This window comes from Pistacia vera, unplaced genomic scaffold (assembly GCF_008641045.1).
Source record: "Pistacia vera cultivar Batoury unplaced genomic scaffold, PisVer_v2 Contig833, whole genome shotgun sequence".
NCBI lineage: Eukaryota > Viridiplantae > Streptophyta > Magnoliopsida > Sapindales > Anacardiaceae > Pistacia > Pistacia vera.
The window spans coordinates 274,176-293,105 of record NW_022196705.1 but is presented as its reverse complement, the minus strand read 5'-3'; the positions used below and the strand labels follow the sequence as shown (position 1 = coordinate 293,105).

Below are 18,930 nucleotides of genomic sequence, written 5' to 3'. Positions count from 1 at the left end.
CGCAATTGCATCCATAAAGGGTGAATCGGCATAGCTATGAGGTCGACTCTTTTTGGTTGGGATTGACACTCCAGGTATATGCCTTATCATTACCTCTATGTCAACGAATCATTTGGCCAATATTTGCTCCATGGGCAAGGCAGAGGCCACCAGGTCGACCTGATTGGCTTGGTTTGTCATATGATTCGCACTTGGTACATTTGGTTGGGTCAAGTCACATGGGGTAGTTTGGAAAACCATTCCATCGTGTGTCGCTTGGTAATTTGGATCTCCATTCATTCCCTCAGGTTGGGTGGTTCCTATTATGACTGATCGGGCGTTTCGGCCTACATGGATGGTGAGAGGGGTTATTTAGGAGTCGCCCGGTCCGTAGGGATGGATGGACTCAAGCAGGGTAGATTGAAGGTGAGGGAGCCCCACTCGACCAGCGAGGATGAATCGAGTCGAGTCAAGTGGGGTTTTGGTAGGAATGGTTGATTGGAGATGAGACAGGATGGCAAGGACAGATGACTCTTATTGTGGTGAGCTTTCTGTTACTTGGATGTCTTGATCTTGGGCCTGAAGTGGGCCGACTGAGAGTGGCTCTATTGGCAGTCCTCGCTCAATTGGGTTCTGAGCTGAATCGTCCACTAACGATGAATGAAGTTGTTACGATCTTGTATCCGAGACGATTAGTATGTGATCTGAGAGGCTGTATGGATGGAACTAATGCGCGGAAACAATTGAGTTGTATTTGACAAGGCTGAAGCTCAAGGTCATAAAATTAACTTACCTTTTCTTTTAGAGACTGGTTTTGGGCTCGGATGGAGGCGTTTTTGGTCCGGATAGCAGTGTTCTCAGCTTCCAGTCCTGCCATCTTGTCTGAGTGTTGTTGTATAAGGGCAATCAGAGCTTCGAGTCTGACCTCGAGTCTAGGATTGGTGTTATCTAAATTTTCAGCCATTGAGAGTTTCCTTGCGAGGCAGGGTTTGAAAGATGAATGATTGCCAGAGGCCCTACGGTGGGCGCCAAATTGTAGATGCAAAAAATCTACCTTTATAGAAATATGATATGATCCTGTGAGGTTGAGGCCACCAGCAAGCTGCTGCACTTGCACATGCGAGAAAACAAGCGTGAAGTGAATGGAAAACACTGGGGTGGTGTTTGCCGTCGGCACTCCGACGCTCAAGTCAGCAAGGCTAAATGAGGATAACTTAGTGAGAGTTAGGGAAAGAGAAGATTACCAAGAGTGAGAACTACTGGGTTTGAAGGTGTCATGTCTATGTCTCCCGTGAGAGGGTTGGCCTCTGTTTAAATATCAACTATAGGATCTTCGAGTCCTAGTAGGACTGTGAGTCCTTGGGGTTGAGGTTTTGTAAAAAAAGAAAACCTTTGACTCATTTACTTTAGTGGGAAAGGGAGTCCTAGCGGGTCTAGGACACGGATCTTAGACGAATTAGGGTAGTAATGGACCTCTTCGAAAGAGTTCGGGTAGTACTGGAGTAAGTAGGCAACCCTAGGCTCAAAGTAGATCAAAAGTCCCGAAGGTGGTCTAGGATCGAAGGGCCTGGGCCCAGGTGATGAGGCCTAAACGAATCGGGCCTTTGCTGATTGGGTCCAAGTAGTGAGCAACTAGGTAGGTGTACCGAGCAGACTTAGAATGCAAACTCTGTTGCAGCCCCAATCAGAATTGGGCCATGGCTCAAAGCTTTGTTGAAGGTGTCTTCGTCTTTGGGCCTATTTAGGCTGAAGACATTTTTTGGCCCTAACAGGACCTACTGCGGAATTTGGATGATTTCAGAATAAGCCAGGCGAATATTGAGAATCAAATCTCCATAAAGGTATGCCAAATCTTGATATCAAAAGTATACTAATAAAAGTTTTTTCTTAATTTCATGTAATTTAAGTTATTATTGGTTGTTACTAGTTCAACTGAAGATTTGACTTGACCGTATATTCTTACAAGAGGTTTTAATTAGATGCATTACCATAACATTTCTTCACTTTTACATGGAATCTGAATGTGAATCAATATTCAAGATGAATTTGATAAATTACCATATATTGTCATCAAAACGGGAAAAAGAAAATTATTGTTTCAAATGCCATTTTAAAACTCTCAATAAGTATGGGTTCAATACATCCTTTTAGCAAAAGGACCTATTTTATTTGCTCATTAGTCTCAATGACATATCATAAACCTCGTACATTTGAAGATTCCATTTCCCATCTTATAGAGGACTCTTGTCACTCGTTTGATCTCTATCCCCTCTAGGGGTTACCGAAACAAAATGACTGTTTATGAGGGCTAAATCTTGTCGGTAATAGAAAAATCCTCTTAGAAATATATTTAAACAGAGGCCACCCCTGTGAGAGTTGGCCTCTGTTTATAGCAACTATAGGATCTTCGAGTCCTAGTAGGACTGTGAGTCCTTGGGGTTGAGGTTTTGCAAAAAGAACCTTGGACTCCTTTACCTTAAGGGGAAAGGGAGTCCCAGCGGTTTAGGGCATGGATCTTAGATGAATTAAGGTAGTAATTTACCTTTTCGAAAGAGTTCGGGTACTACCAGAGTAAGTAGGTAACCCCGGGCTCGAAGTAGATCAAAGTCTAGAAGGGGTTTAGATCAAAGGGCCTGGACCTAGATAAACTGGTGATGAGCCTAAATAAATTGGGCCTTTGCTGATTGGGTCTAAATAGTGGCAACTAGGTAGGTGTACCGAGCGTACTTGGTATGCAAACTCTGTTGCGGGCCCAATCGAATTGGGCCATGGCTTCAAGCTTTGTTGAAGGTGTCTTCGTCTTTGGGCCTATTTGGGCCAAAGACATTTTTTGGCCCTAACATGACCTCACGTGGGATTTGGATGATTTCAGAATAAGCCAGGTAATATTGAGAATCATTCTCTATAAAGGTATGCAAATCTTGATATCAAGTATACTAATAAAAGCTTTTTCTTAATTTCATGTAATTTAATTTATTACGGTTGTTACTAGTTCAACTGAAGATTTTGATTTACCGGTATATTCTTACATGAGGTTTTAATTAGATGCATTACCATAACATTTCTTCACTTTTACATGGAATCTGAATGTGAATCAATATTCAAGATGAATTTGATAAATTACCATATATTGTCATCAAAACGGGAAAAAGAAAATTATTGTTTCAAATGCCATTTTGAAACTCTAAAGTATGGGTTCAATACATCCTATTTAGCAAAAGGACCTATTTTATTTGCTCATTATTAATCAATGACATATTCACAAACCTCGTATATAGTTGAAGATTCCATTTCCCATCTTATGGAGGACTCTTGTCACTCCTTTGATCTCTATCCCCATCTAGGGGCTACCGCAACAAAAATGACTATTTATGAGGGCTAAATCTTGTCGGTAATAGAAAAATCCTCTTAGAAATATATTTAAACAGAGGCTAACCCCTGTGAGAGGGTTGGCCTCTGTTTAAATAGCAACTGTAGGATCTTCGAGTCCTAATAGGACTGTGAGTCCTTGGGTTTGAGGTTTTGTAAAAAAGGAGAACCTTGGACTCCCTTACCTTAGTGGGAAAGGGAGTCCCAGCGGGTCTAGGACACGGATCTTAGATTAATTAGGGCAGTAATGGATCTCTTCGAAATGGTTTGGTAGTACCGGAGTAAGTAGACAACCCTGGGCTTAAAGTAGATAAAAAGTCCAAAAGGTGGTCTAGGATCGAAGAGCCTGGGCCCAGATAAACTGGTGATGAGGCCTAAACGAATCAAGCCTTTGCTGATTGGGTCCAAGTAGTGAGCAACTAGGTAGGTGTACCGAGCAGACCTGGTATGCAAACTTTGTTGCGAGCCCAATCGGAATTGGGCCATGGTTCCAAACTTTGTTGAAGGTGTCTTCGTCTTTGGGCCTATTTGGGCCGAAGACATTTTTTGGCCCTAACAGGACCTACTGCGGGATTTGGATGATTTCAGAATAAGCTAGGTGAATATTGAGTATCAAGTCTCCATAAAGGTATACTAATAAAAGCTTTTTCTTAATTTATGTAATTTAAGTTATTATTGGTTGTTACGAGTTCAACTGAAGATTTGACTTGATTGTATATTCTTACAGGAGGTTTTAATTAGATGCATTACCATAACATTTCTTCACTTTTACATGGAATCTGAATGTGAATCAATATTCAAGATGAATTTGATAAATTACCATATATTGTCATCAAAAGGGGAAAAAGAAAATTATTGTTTCAAATGCCATTTTAAAACTCTAAAGTATGGGTTCAATACATCCTGTTTAGCAAAAGGACCTATTTTATTTGCTCATTATTAGTCAATGACATATTCACAAACCTCGTATATAGTTGAAGATTCCATTTCCCATCTTATGGAGGACTTTTGTCACTCATTTGATCTCTATCCCCATCTAGGGGTTACTGCAACAAAAAAGACTATTTATGAGGGCTAAATCTTGTCGATAATAGAAAAATCCTCTTAGAAATATTTTTTTCCAAGGGCTAAAATTCGTAGGAGTCTACTATTATTTCTCTTGTTGGAAAATTTCTTTTTCTTGGGAGCGGTTGGAAATAAAACGATTTTCGAGATAAATTACCCTCGATGATTAAGAGCATTTTCAAGGAAGGAAAACCATTGAAAGTATACTATATACCAAGAGGCCTAATCTCGTAACAAATACTAGTAGTGATAGGGTCTTGTTCGGTCTATAATACCTAACACACACTTACCATCTTTTCATTACAATATTTCTGAACAAGTTCTTGGGTAACAACTCGAATGTTTTTTTTTTTTTTTTGGCATACTGACAGTATTTAAGTTTTAGGAGACAAAATTCAAACTGTGTAATTAAATTTTTTTCAATGAATACATGATTTCATTATCTATATATATATATGCTTGAAAGATGGTTAATTGTTGTAGATTTCGACCAGATTTCCTTCAACTGCAACATATTCTTCAAGGGATTCTTCGTGGTATAGAATATTTGTGGTCTCAAAATTGTATCCATGAAGATTTGAGACCTGAATTTGTGTTGTTTGATCCAGATAGTAAGAGAGTAAAGCTTGCTTACATGTAAACATATATCTAAGTGTGAGCAATTAACTCCCAAAATAATCGTTAAAATAACAATATATTATATTGCAGTCACTAGCTCTGAAAGCTGCCAATCTTTATTACAAGGCATCTGAAATTCTTTTTAATGGAAGCTTCGTAGGATCTCACATCGGGATCTCACACCCACCAAGTGTGGTACTTAAACCTAGGGACTCTCCTACCCGTTGGGTCGGTCTTTTGGGTTGGGCTCTCCCTTAGGCTTGGGTTCTAACATTGGTGTTTTCGTTAGGAGTTGGGCTACGGAACTTGAGTTCTAAGATTGATTTTCCGCAACCCAACTCTTAATGAAAACACCAATGTTAAAACTTAAGCTCAAGAGAGAGCTCAACCCAAAAGACCAGCCTGATAGGTGGGAGAGCCCTTAGGCTTAAGTACCACACTTGGTGGGTGTGAGATCCCACATCCCCTAGGCTTAAGTATCACACTTGGTGGGTGTAAGATCCCGATGTGGGATCCTAACAAAGCTCTAAGGTAGTTGATATGTGGTTTGTGCCTCTATGGGCTGTATCTTTAGTGAGATGCTAACTCGACGGCCTCTATTTCCTCACAATAGTTGGGTTCCTTTGTTTTTGAATATTCTCGGGTATTTTTCTTTACATACGTTCTAAAAAGTTTCATTATTACTATATATGCAATGTTGAGATTCTATCTTTGAATGTCCCTGCCAACAACTATATCAATTGGGATCGAAAGTTAGGATCTTAGTTTCCGATACTGTCTAACAAACTTGAAAATTTCTCATAAAGGTTGTTGGGAAACCAAAGCCAAAAGTATTTGGCAAAATTGAACTTACTATTGATGGTCTTTTAACCCTTTCTAAAAATTTTGATTATAAGGGAAGTAAGAGATGTTAGAATTTAGTTTTTGTGAATGAGATTGAATACATTATGTAAATTATTTTTTATATTGCAAGATGTTGAGCTTTGCGGAATAAGACTGAAGAAAATATTCTTGACTGTAAAATGAAGTTTGCTTCATTATTGAATATCATCTTCTTTATATACAAGCTTAATAAGTTAGTTAACAACTAACTTGAGTTAACTAACTATGATTAACTAATTAACTATAGCTAACTAACTCTGAATAACAGACTATAACAAACTAACAAACTCTCTTAACAATCTTAACAACCTTAACTAACCATTAACTAACTATATACAACTTGCACACATTAACAATGTGTGACTTGCACACTTGCATATTACATTCAGCCTTTCAACACCCCCCCTCAATTTGGAGGATGGTAGAGATCTAAGATACCCAACTTGCCTACCATATGATGATGCAATTGCTTTCCAAGAGCCTTAGCTAGGATGTCCGCGGGCTGTTCTGTTATAGATATATAGGCTGTGCTAATGAGGCCATTTTTGATCTACTCTCTGATTATATGACAGTCTATATCAATGTGTTTAGTTCTCTCATGGAACATAGGGTTAGAAGCAATGATTAGCCGCCTGTTTATCACAGTGAAGAGGCATTGGAAGCAAGATGTTAAACTTGAGTTCTTTGAGAAGCTGAACTATCCAAATTATCTCATAAATAGTTGAGGCCATTACCCTATATTCAGCTTCTGAAGATCACTTGAAGATAGGGGCTTGCAGCTTGGATTTCCATGAAATCAATGATGAACCAAGGAACACATAGTGCCCTATAACTGACTTTCTTGTCATCAAGCAAGATGCCCAATCAAAGTCATTGGAAGTAGATAAGTGCAAGGAATTGTTAGCGTGAAAGAATAAACCAAGACCTGGTGCTGATTTTATATATCTAACTACTTTGAGAGTTGCTGCCATGTAGGATTCTTTAGGCTGATGCATGGATTGACTCAGCAAATGAACTGAATAACTCAAGTCCGGTATGGTCATACACAAGTATAGGAGTTTTCCAATCAACCTTTGATATATGGAAGGATAAGAAAGCAAGGGATCAACTCCATAATTAAACTGATCATCATAGGCTGCCAAAGTAAGCTTCATATTAGACTCCATGGAAACAACATATGGTTTAGATCCTGACAATCTTGATTCAGATATGAGCTCCAATGCATACTCTCTCTGACATAAACTAATCCCCTTGGATGATCAAGCTACTTCCAAGCCTAAGAAATACTTCAACACCCCCAAATCCTTCAGCTTAAAATTGGTATATAGAAGCTTTTTAGTCTCATGGATCAACTCTGAATTATTCCCAGTAATAACAATATCATCCACATAGACAAGTAATATAACAACATGAGAATTTTGTGTTTTAATGAATAAGGAATAGTTCGATTTTGATTACTGGAATCCACCATTTATCAATGTTATGGTTAATTTGTAATTCCAAGCTCTAGAGGCTTGTTTCAAGCCATAAAAGGATTTATGAAGCCTGCATACAAGTTGTTCCTGCCCCCATGCTTCGTAAATCCCAGAGGACATATCTCTTCTTGCAAATCTTCTTACAAGAAGGCATTATCAACATCAAGTTGATAGATTGGCTAGTTGATGCGTTGTTACTACAACTTGCATAAATAGCAAGTGCACTAGTTGCCAAAGTAATAAAGTGATGAGTGAGTATCGTTCCCACGAGGATTGGTTGCTAAGCACTAAGTTTTCTATTGTTTTCAAGTTGGAGCAATCGAATTTGTTTGGATTAATGGGAGAAAATGAAACTTAAAACTAAAACAAAAATTGCTAAATATTCAAAGCTAAATTATGAAAGCAAGATTAAAAACAAGGTAATATCAATTTAAACAAACGGGTAGGGTTTTGACTTTATTCGGACTCTATGGATTAGACCTCTGGATTATGCTATTTCCATATTCACATGCATTGATTGTAAATCAAATTCTCTAAATTGTAAACCATACCTTCTCAGGCTATGTTTTCCTACTTTTCCCTATTAAACTTCCGCACCCAGCAATTTGAAGATTAATAGTTCTAAGCTCATTAAGCACATGAAATCCTAGATTGATTTCATTGATTCTCAAATCTATCTCTAGCATTCGATACTACAATGGTGATTACCTAAGAAGCTTAACATAACTCATTTCTCAATCTCATCATGTTCATCAATTAAAAGCAATAAAATCAGAATAACCACACAGTCCATACAATAGCATATGAAAATAACAAAAATCAATTGCTCAATCCATGGAAATCTGAATTACATCAAAACCCTAACCCAAAATGGGTTAGTTCATAGCTAAATCAAAATACACAGCAAAAAAACAACAAACACAAGGTTCAACATATTGAAATGAGAGAAAAGACAAGAGATCTCCCTTAGTTGAAGAATCCACCAGATTCAATCCCAAATCTTCTCACTTTTCAACCCAAAATTCTTCAAATCTAAACTAAGGAAGATGAAAATAAGCTGCTCTAGACTAAAAAACGACGATCCTCTCAAAATGGCAAAGTTTTGCTTTTATACTTCACCCAAAAACCTAAGACTTTGCCTAAAAATGAAAGTGTGCGTTTTAAAGAAGCTGAAATTCTCATACTTCGCACGAAGTAAAAATTGATTCTTTTGCGTAACTTCTTTCGCCGCGGTGAAGAACAAACTTCGCGGCAGCGAATCTTCATGAAGAATTCTGAAATTATAGAATTGCCCTCCGCTTGCTTCTTTGCTTGATTCTTCGATCTTCGATGCTCTCCCCTGGGAACAAGCTTCATAGTGCTTTACTCTGCTTCATAACTCTCCCAACTTCTGAGATCCGCTTACTTCTGAGTCCAGAAACTCCAATTCGCTCATTATTTGGTAAAAATGTCCATTTTGGCCTGAAACACAAAATGTAAAAAATTAAGTAGCAATTCAGGTCAAAATGAACTAAGAAGTATCCAAAATCTGACCAAAAAGCCTAATAAAAACAGTATAATCCTCGGATTATCAAATACCCCTAAACTAAAGACATGCTCATCCCCAAGCATCAGGTACCAAACTCAAAGAAAGAAAACAATAAACAACCAAAACACAACACAATAAAACTAGAAATGAACTAACAAAAATTGGACTCAACTCAACATACAAATTGCCTAGAATTTATACAAGTCTCAACGGTTATTGAAAAATTATTACTAGAAAAATGTTCAACACTCCAAGAAGTTATAAGTTGCATCGACTATTTTTCTCTATTGGTCCCCCGAGTAGGTCATCCCCACTACAATCCACCTTCCGACTTCCTGGATTATTTTATCAGACATACAAAGTTTATCAAATGGCAGCAGACTCCATAAGCCTAAATATCAAACTACTCTCCATTAATGAGGATTAGACATCGCTAAGAATCAAAATGTCTTTGCAAGCTTGTAACGTTAGGCTCGGGGTAGTGGGCTCCAAAGGAAAGGAAAGGGTAAACAAACAAAATAACTTGGTTTCCTTAAAGCAAACACTAAGACTTAATCCAACTCCCACTTCCTTTCTCAACCATCACTCAAAATGTCAACCATTTAACAACCTTCAACCATGAAAAATTCTTATTTTTGCTATTGTAATGCAATTCTCGAAATAGAATTTTTTTTATTTTTAAAATAACAAAAATCTCAAATTGAGGTTAATTACCTCTCTTATTCTTCTTGCCCTTCTCACAACCCCCAAACTATTCTTTTAGTTGATTCACAAAACTCTTCAAGTTCCTTGTGTTTGCATTAGGTCCAAAATTCTCCTTAAGGGTATGATAAAGTGTTTAGGGTAATTGGATTGGACAATTTTTGGTTTGCAAGGAAATAAAAAGCAATGATAATCTCATAAGGCTCAAATGGGTGACTAGGGAACAATTCATTCGTGGGTTGGCTGGAAAGGCTCAAACGTTCCGAAAAATGCCTAAATCATTTCCTCAACAGTGTCTATTCCTAGAATTTCGCCTCAAGCACTTCTCTACTAGGTTCTAGAGTCCACCAACAGTATCAACACTTTACCTAACCACATAAAATGAATCTAAGCATGCCGAAATAAATGAAAATGGTGGTTGAACCACTCAACAAACCTTAATCAAAATTCAGTCAATCAACATAAACTTGAAGCAATGTTGAACATTTTTCAACAATAAAAACCCAACAATCCTAGTCTCATCATAGACCTATACATTTCATTATTGGCAAACACAACAAAAACACAAAATTAACTAAACAAAAATAAAAAATTCCTCAATTTTTTCCCACCCCCAAACTAAAGATGACATTGTCCCCAATTTCACATTATGCACAAATTAGGAATAGAAAAACAAAATCGACAAAGGTACGAAATAGTTCCCTGATTAATCCGTGAAGTTGAAGTTTCGCTCAACAATGTGTACACCCGGTCCTTGACTTTTTCATCACTAAAATCTGTAAAAACAATTGAAAATTGTGGTGTCCACTGTGTTAGAAAAATTCACTAACTAATATGAAAATATTACAACCCTAATCTTGTCTTTACATCAACTAGGAAATTAAAACAAAAATTAAACAATCCAAAACAACAAGCATCAAATTAGTTCAATGTTCGAAATTAAATACAAAAACAATAAAAACAAAGAAAAATAACAAACAAAAACAGGTGCTCATTCTTCGGCCTCCTTGTCTCCCTCGGCGTCGTCCTCTTCTGAGTCAAAACCCATCCATTCATCTGAATCCCAGTCAGCCCATTGGAATTTCGAAGTATCAAAATTGATTTTGGTGAAGCTACTCTTTTGCATGTCATACATCATCTAGGTCTGCTCTGCCAGCCAGTCCTGACGTTTTGTCATCTGTTTCATCTGCCCCATCATCTACTGCATCATTTCCCTCATAGTGGCTATAGAACTGGATGATGTGGCAGTGTCTTGTGTGGTTCTCTGTTGTTTTGTCCCAACGTTGGGTTGCTCACTGTCTGGACGCTCAAGATGCTTGTAATAATAGTTTGAGTCGAGAACTGGGGCAGCATGGATAAGTGGCTCATCATCATGTACCTCGATTCCTGCTCGAGTGCACAAAGCTGTAATGAGATGTGGAAAGGGTAACTCCCTCGCCCTGGTTTGGCTGCATGCTGAATGTTGTTCAGGATAATGTTTTCCACATCCATTCTCTTTCCTGTGGCAATAGAATAGAGCAATAATGCCTTCTCATAAGTCACGATACTATAGTGCGTCTCTTGCATTATCCTCGCACAAATAAAGTACTGCCACAACCGAGCCACCGGTGTCAAATTAGTTCCCTTAATGCTCTTCCTGCCTTTCTCCGAAATCTCCCAAGGGGTATCCGGTTTTGCTATAGTATGATGGATCACCTCATCCCTTTTCTGTGTCTTCCTGAATTCCTTATACTCATCACGGTCAATGTGAGGCAAGTTATAAAATTTATTGATGACCTTCGTAGTAAATGCTACATCAGTACCCCTCACAAACACAGCACCAGATTCACACTCTGGGAGGTTGGCATAAAACTCTCGCACTATTGGCTCTACGGCCGTATGTGCAGGTGCACTCATAAATAATTCCCAACGTCTCTCTTGACTCCAATCCGTAGCCTGGCTTGCGGTCAATCCATGCTCAGGAATAAATCCTTTATCTTTCCTTTGGATTGCCCCTTCATAGCGTGTCTGAGCCTTGTCATTTACAAATCGGTTGTCTACTTTCTTTCCTTTTCCTTTACCCTTTGATGGTACCTTGAGCGGCATTTTCCCAAAACTACCAATCAACTAAAAAAAAAATTCAACCCTAAGCGTCCCACAACAACCACAATCAATCCTGCAAAAATTGATAACACTTCCAAATTTTTTTGCACCTAGACCCCCAAACTACGATTCTTCCAAACTCAACTAAACACTCCAAAATTCAAAACCCACACTGTTCAATACCAAACAATGCACAATCAACACTTCCTCAAACAAAATCAACGCACAATAGCACCAAAAAAATCCACAACTCTATCAACAATCAATATTTTCAGATCCATAACTCTAAACTCGAAATTGTACAATTAAAAGTTTGGAAGGCTCGAAATCTTACCAATCCCAAGATGCTTTCACCACCAATTTCACAGATTGCGGCCCAGATCACAAGATCCCCAAATTTTGTAAACCAAGGGTTTCCAAAATTTTTCGCAATTTTTCATAGAAATCGTTGTTAAAATGAGTTGTTTTGGTGTTTGGGAGAGTTAAGAAATGAGGAAAAGTGATGGGAATTTGCTGAAGAAAACTCTAAATTGAAGTAGGAAATTTTTTTCTCTCAATTGTGTGTTGAACTTTTGCGTTAAAAATGAGAAAATAGTGTGGGTATTTATATAAAACAGACTTCGCCGTGGCGAAGTTCTTCACTTAAAAACCCTAGAATCCTAACCCAGTCGATGCTGCTGCAAAGACAAATTCTTCGCCGTGGCAAAAAATTACAGAAGCTCATTGCCTCGACGAAAAACAAGCTTCGCCGCGGCGAATTTTCCTTAGTGAATTTCGCCCAACTTTCTTCGCTGCAGTAGAAAAATATAGAGGTTAATCGCCACGACGAAAAAATTACTTCGCCGCAGCGAAGTCTGGGACTTTCCAACTTCCAATTTTTGCAAAGTGTGCTTTGCCGCGGCGAATAAACTTCTTCGCCGTGACGAAAACTGGAAGAATTCCATTTTTGCCTTGATTCGATAATTCACCTGAAACACCCAAAAACACACAAATTAGATTTCATCTAAAAATCATAAGAAAACCAAACAACTTCAAAGTAATAAATAAACAACAACAAATGAAAACACTTGGGTTGCCTCTCAAGGAGCGCTTGTTTATAGTCGGAAAGCTCGACTCTCTCAAGTTCTCATTTCGGAATGTCAAGTCGGAGGGGAATTGACTTGCAACTCATCACTCCGTCGATATATGGCTTCAACCTTTGGCCATTGACCTTAAATGTGCCTTTTTCTTCATGTGACGCCTCCATCGCTCCGAATGGGTAAACTCTTGTAATTATGAAGGGTCCGGACCATCTAAACCTAAGTTTTCCTGGGAAAAGCCTAAGTCTAGAATTAAACAACAACACTTTCTGACCCACTTCAAAGTTCTTCTTCCTGATATGCTTGTCATGCCACTTCTTGGTCTTTTCCTTGTACATCTTAGCATTCTCATAAGCTTCGTGACGGAACTCATTGAGTTCATTCAAAGATAGCATCCTTTCTTCCCCAGCAGCTCGTAAATCTATGTTGAGTTGCTTGACTGCCCAATAGGCCTAATGCTCGAGTTCTACAGGCAAATGACATGCCTTCCCATAGACCATCCTAAATGGAGACATGCCAATCGGAGTCTTAAATGCAGTGCGGTAGGCCCATAATGCATCATCCAACTTCCGTGACCAATCCTTTCTCGACGCATTGACTGTCTTCTCTAAGATTCCCTTTAGTTCTCTATTTGATAGTTCCACTTGTCCGCTAGTCTGTGGATGGTAGGGTGTTGCAACTCTATGTTTCACCCCATATTTCCCTAACAGTTCATCCAATTGCCTGTTACAAAAATGCGATCCTCCATCACTAATGATTTCCCGTGGTACTCCAAACCTTGAGAAAATATTTTTTCTCACAAAATTAACCACCACCCAAGCATCATTTGATGGCAATGCAACTGCTTCCACCCATCTTGATACGTAGTCCACCGCTACCAAAATGTACATATTCCCGTAAGAATTTGGGAAAGGACCCATTAAGTCAATTCCCGATACATTGAATAGCTCAACAATAAGGATATTGTTCAGTGGCATCTCATCTCGCTTTGAAATAGTCCCACTTCGTTGACATTGGTCGCATTCCTGAACCCTCCGAAAAGAATCATTGAAAAGGGTTGGCCAGTAAAACCCAGATTGAAAAACCTTGGCTGCTGTCCTAGCTCCTCCAAAATGGCCACCTACTTCCCTCTCATGACAATGCCTTAGAATACTCTCCATTTCCTCTTCCGAAACACACCTACGTATCATCTGATCAACACAGTGTCTATAAAGGAGTGGCTCTTCCCAGAAGTAGTATTTCAAATATGAGAAAAACTTCCTCTTTTGTTGGAAGGTCATGCCGATGGGGAACACTCTCGCTGACAAGTAGTTTGCAAAATCTGCATACCACGGTGCTTCCTCCATTCTCATCAATTTCTCATCCGGGAAAGTTTCTTTGATTTGGGTTTCTTCTTTATTTCCCTGAATTGGTTGTTCAATCCTTGACAAATGGTCCGCCACCACATTTTTCGACCCTTTCTTATCTTGTATCTCCAACTCAAACTCTTGTAGCAATAAGATCTATCTTATCAGCCGAGGTTTCGCTTCTTGCTTTGCCAATAGGTGTTTGAGTGCTGAATTGTCCATGTAGACTATCACCTTGGCACCTAGCAAATATGAACGAAATTTATCAAAAGTAAAAACCACAGCCAACAATTCTTTTTCAGTGGTGGTGTAATTCAATTGTGCATCAGTCAGTGTTTTGCTAGCATACTAAATTACATGCAACACTTTGTTTTTCCTCTGTCCTAACACTACTCCTAGTGCAAAATCACTAGCATCACACATCAATTCAAATGCTAGTCCCCAATCAGGAACTGCAATAATAGGTGCAAACGCTAATAACTTTTTTAGAGTTTGAAAGGCATGTATGCATTCATCATTAAAATCAAAAGGAACGTCTTTAATCAATAAATTGCAAAAAGGTTTAGAGATCTTAGAAAAATCCTTGATAAACCGTCTATAAAACCCCGCATGCCTGAAGAAACTTCGAACTGCTTTAACATTGGAGGGTGGTGGCAACTTCTCAATCACGTTTGTCTTTGCTCGATCCACTTTTATGCCATCCTTTGAAATTCTATGACCAAGCAATATCCTTCTTGGACCATGAAGTGGCACTTCTCCCAATTGAGCACCAAGTTTATCTCCTGACATCGTTGCAAAACAAAAGAGAGATTAGATAAGCAATTATCAAAGGACGAACCAAAAACAGAGAAGTCATCCATGAAGACTTCTATAAACCGCTCCACCATATCTCCAAGGATCGACATCATGCATCTCTGAAATGTGGCTGATGCATTACACAACCCAAAGGGCATCATTTGATAAGCAAAGGTGCCATAGGGACAAGTGAAGATCGTCTTCTCTTGATCCTTAGGAGCGATGGCAATCTGATTATATCCTGAATACCCATCCAAGAAACAGTAATAAGCATGCTTTGCCAATCTCTCCAACATCTGATCAATGAAAGGAAGTGGAAAATGATCATTCCTTGTTCGTTCATTTAATTTCCGATAGTCAATGCACACTCTCCAGCCCGTGACCGTCCTAATTGGTATAATTCATTGCTCAAATTCTTTATCACTGTGATACCTTCCTTCTTCAGAACCACTTGCACCAGACTCACCCATGGACTATCAGAAATGGGATAAATTATTCCCACATCTAGAAGTTTCACCACTTCCTTCATCGAAGGATTCAATCTTCGTTGTGGTTGAACTCTAAGCTTGATATCATCCTCCATGAGTATCTTATGCATGCAAAAAAATGGAGAGATGCCTTTAATATTCGAAATAGTCCATCCAATTGTCAATTTGTGTTCCCTCAACACCCGAATTAACCGCTCTTCTTCCAATTGCTCAACCTTGAACTGATTATTACTGGGAAGGTTTCTGATTCCCCAAGATACACATATTTGAGGTGGGAAGGTAAAGGTTTCAGCTCAAGCTTCGGAGGTTCTTCCTTTCTTTCTTTTTCCTTCTCTTTTTCAAAATCAAATTTCTCAAATTCTAGATCTTGGCTCTCATCAATCGGTTGAAGTGCTTCCAACAATCTAGCACATTCGTTCATTGACGACTCATCTATCTCTATTGTTCTTGATTGGGCAATACATGATTCTAGAGGTAGTTGTGGAGTGTTATCTTTAAGACCTCCGCTACTAGTTTATCCACCACATCAACACTAAAGCACGAATCCGACTCGGATGGAAACTTCATAGCTTCAAACACATTGAACGTTACTGTTTCATCTTGAACCCTCAATAGTAACTTTCCTTCTTGCACATCAATGAGTGCTCTTCCCGTGGCAAAAAATGCTCGGCCCAAAATAAGAGGCATTTCCTTATCCTCCTCTATGTCCAATACAACAAAATCTGCCGGAAAGATAATCTTGTCCACCTTCACCAACACATCTTCGACTATACCCCTTGGATGTTTGATGGATCTATCTGTGAGCTGCAACGACATGGTCGTTGGCTTAACTTCACTAATTCCCAATCTCCTAAAAACAGAAAAAGGCATTAAATTGATGCTAGCACCTAAATCACATAAAACTTGATCAAAGGTAATGTCTCATATAATGCAAGGAATAGTAAAACTCCCCGAATCTTTGAGTTTCAGGGGTAGCTTCTTCTGGAGAATGGCGTTGCACTCCTCCGTGAGCATCACTGTTTCCTCATCCTCTAACTTCCTTTTGTTGGATAAAATCTCCTTGAGAAATTTTGCGTAGCTCGGCATCTGTTGCAATGCATCTGCAAAAGGAATGTTAATATGCAATTTTCTAAATATTTCAATGAATTTGGAAAATTGCTTATCCTGATTCTTTTTCTTTAATCTCTGAGGAAACAGCACAGGAGGAGTGTGATGTGCCAATTCTGGTGGTATCTCGGGAAATGGCAATTTCTCTTTCCTTTGTCTTTGCCTCACTTCCCGTTTATGTTCTTCTTCCCTAGAACTAGATGGTTTCTCTTCAGCAACTATCTCTTCATCAACCTCCTCATCAGAGTCTTCCTTTTTCTCTCCCTTTGATGGACTTTCTTCTTCCTTTGATTTTTCCACCTCTTCTAACACTGTCCCACTTCTCAAAGTTATCGCATTTGTTTGCTCACGTGGGTTAGTCACCGTGTTGCTCGGTAGTGAGCCTTGTGGTCTCTCATTTAACTTATCAGCCAATTGACCTACTTATACCTCCAAGTTTTAAATAGACGCCCCTTGATTTCTGAAATTTGTTCTCGTCTCATTCATAAAACCTGTGGTCTCCTGCATAACTTTCCAAACATGTCCTCCAATTTTGTCACTCTTTGCTCTCCGGATTGATTATTCACCCCTGTTTGGTTGTTTGGTAATGTTATTTGGTTCCATTGATTGTTCTACTGATTCTGTTGATTGTGATTGCCAAGACAGATTCGGATGATTCCTCCAACCAGGATTATATGTGTTGGAGCACAGAATGTTCGATTGCCTTTGATTTCCTGCCAAGTAGTTAACCTGCTCCAATGATGATGCTGAAGCAAACGTGTTCCCCACTTGACAGTCACTGCTCACATGATTACCTGCACAAAATTCACAAGTTAGTTGAGGTGCTTATATGGAATTTACCTGCATACTTCCCAACTGTTTCTAAAGTGTTGTCAATTGGGTTGAAATGGTTGTATATGCATCAACTTCATGAAGACCCATAGATTTCTTCGGTTACACCCTCTCATTAGGTCTTTGATAATTGTTGCTTGCCAGAACTTCAAGCAACTCATAAGCTTCTTCCAGAGTCTTATTCTGTAGTGCTCCTCCCGAGGCTGCATCTACCATAGTTTGCACATTCACCATCAATCCATTATAAAATGTTTGGATTTGCATTCAAACTGGCAACCTATGATGTGGACACCTCCTCAGTAATTCTTGGTATCTCTCCCAAGCCTCATACAATGATTTCGACTCTTCTTGTAGAAACGATGAAATATCATTTCTCAGCTTTGCCGATTTTGCTGGAGGAAAGAATTTGGTCAGGAACTTCTGTGTTAAATCATTCCATGTTGTAATCGTTCCTGTTGGTAATGCCATTAACCATCCCTTAGCTTTATCCTTCAATGAAAACGGGAATAGTCTCAATTTGATGGCGTCATCTGACAGTCCGTTTGACTTGAAAATATCACAAATCTCCAAAAAGTTGGCAATGCGTAGATTTGGATCTTCCTTCAAATCTCCCCTGAACTTTACCGACTGTTGGATCATCTGAATGATTGCCGGCTTTATCTCAAAGTTGTTGGCTTGTACTGTTGGTCTAGTAATACTCGACCCATTACCATCAACCGAGGGAACTAAAAACTCCCTTAGTGTTCTATTTTCTGCCATCTCTACAACTATGACTTCTGGTTCCACTGTAGCCTGTCTTTCTCTTCTTTCTTTGTTAAGTTTTGTAGTGGTTCTTTTAATCTCTGGATCAATAGGAATCACTGGCTGATGTCTTACTCTTCGCATAAACTACACAGAAAAATAGTTGCTTTTAATGGAACCACAAACCAACCTAAAAGAATAACAAAATTTAAACAAAAAACAATTAAGCAAAAAAATAAAGCTCCAATCTAGCTAACACTAGAGAAATTTGATGTTAACACAAACTCAATCCCCGGCAACGGCGCCAAAAACTTGATGTGTTTTTACTATAACATGCATAAATAGCAAGTGCATTAGTTGCACAAAGTAATAAAGTTATGAGTGAGTATCGTTCCCACGAGGATTGGTTGCTAAGCACTAAGTTTTCTATTGTTTTCAAGTTGGAGCAATCGAATTTGTTTGGATTAATGGGAGAAAATGAAACTTAAAACTAAAACAAAAATTGCTAAATATTCAAAGCTAAATTATGAAAGCAAGATTAAAAACAAGGTAATATCAATTTAAACAAATGGATAGGGTTTTGACTTCATTCGGACTCTATGGATTAAACCTCCGGATTATGCTATTTCCATATTCACATGCATTGATTGTAAATCAAATTCTCTAAATTGTAAAACATACCTTCTCAAGCTATGTTTTCTTACTTTTCCCTATTAAACTTCCGCACCCAACAATTTGAAGATTAATAGTTCTAAGCTCATTAAGCACATGGAATCCTAGATTGATTTCATTGATTCTCAAATCTATCTGAAGCATTCGATACTACAATGGTGATTACCCAAG

The 18,930-nt window shown here is 38.6% G+C and overlaps 1 non-coding gene across 1 annotated transcript; it reads left to right on the top strand.

The window, feature by feature from the left end:
• Positions 1–17,620: 17,620 nt before the first annotated feature.
• Positions 17,621–17,727, top strand: LOC116118063. Its single transcript, XR_004126086.1, has one exon. It is a non-coding gene; the product is annotated as a small nucleolar RNA R71 (small nucleolar RNA).
• Positions 17,728–18,930: the final 1,203 nt, after the last annotated feature.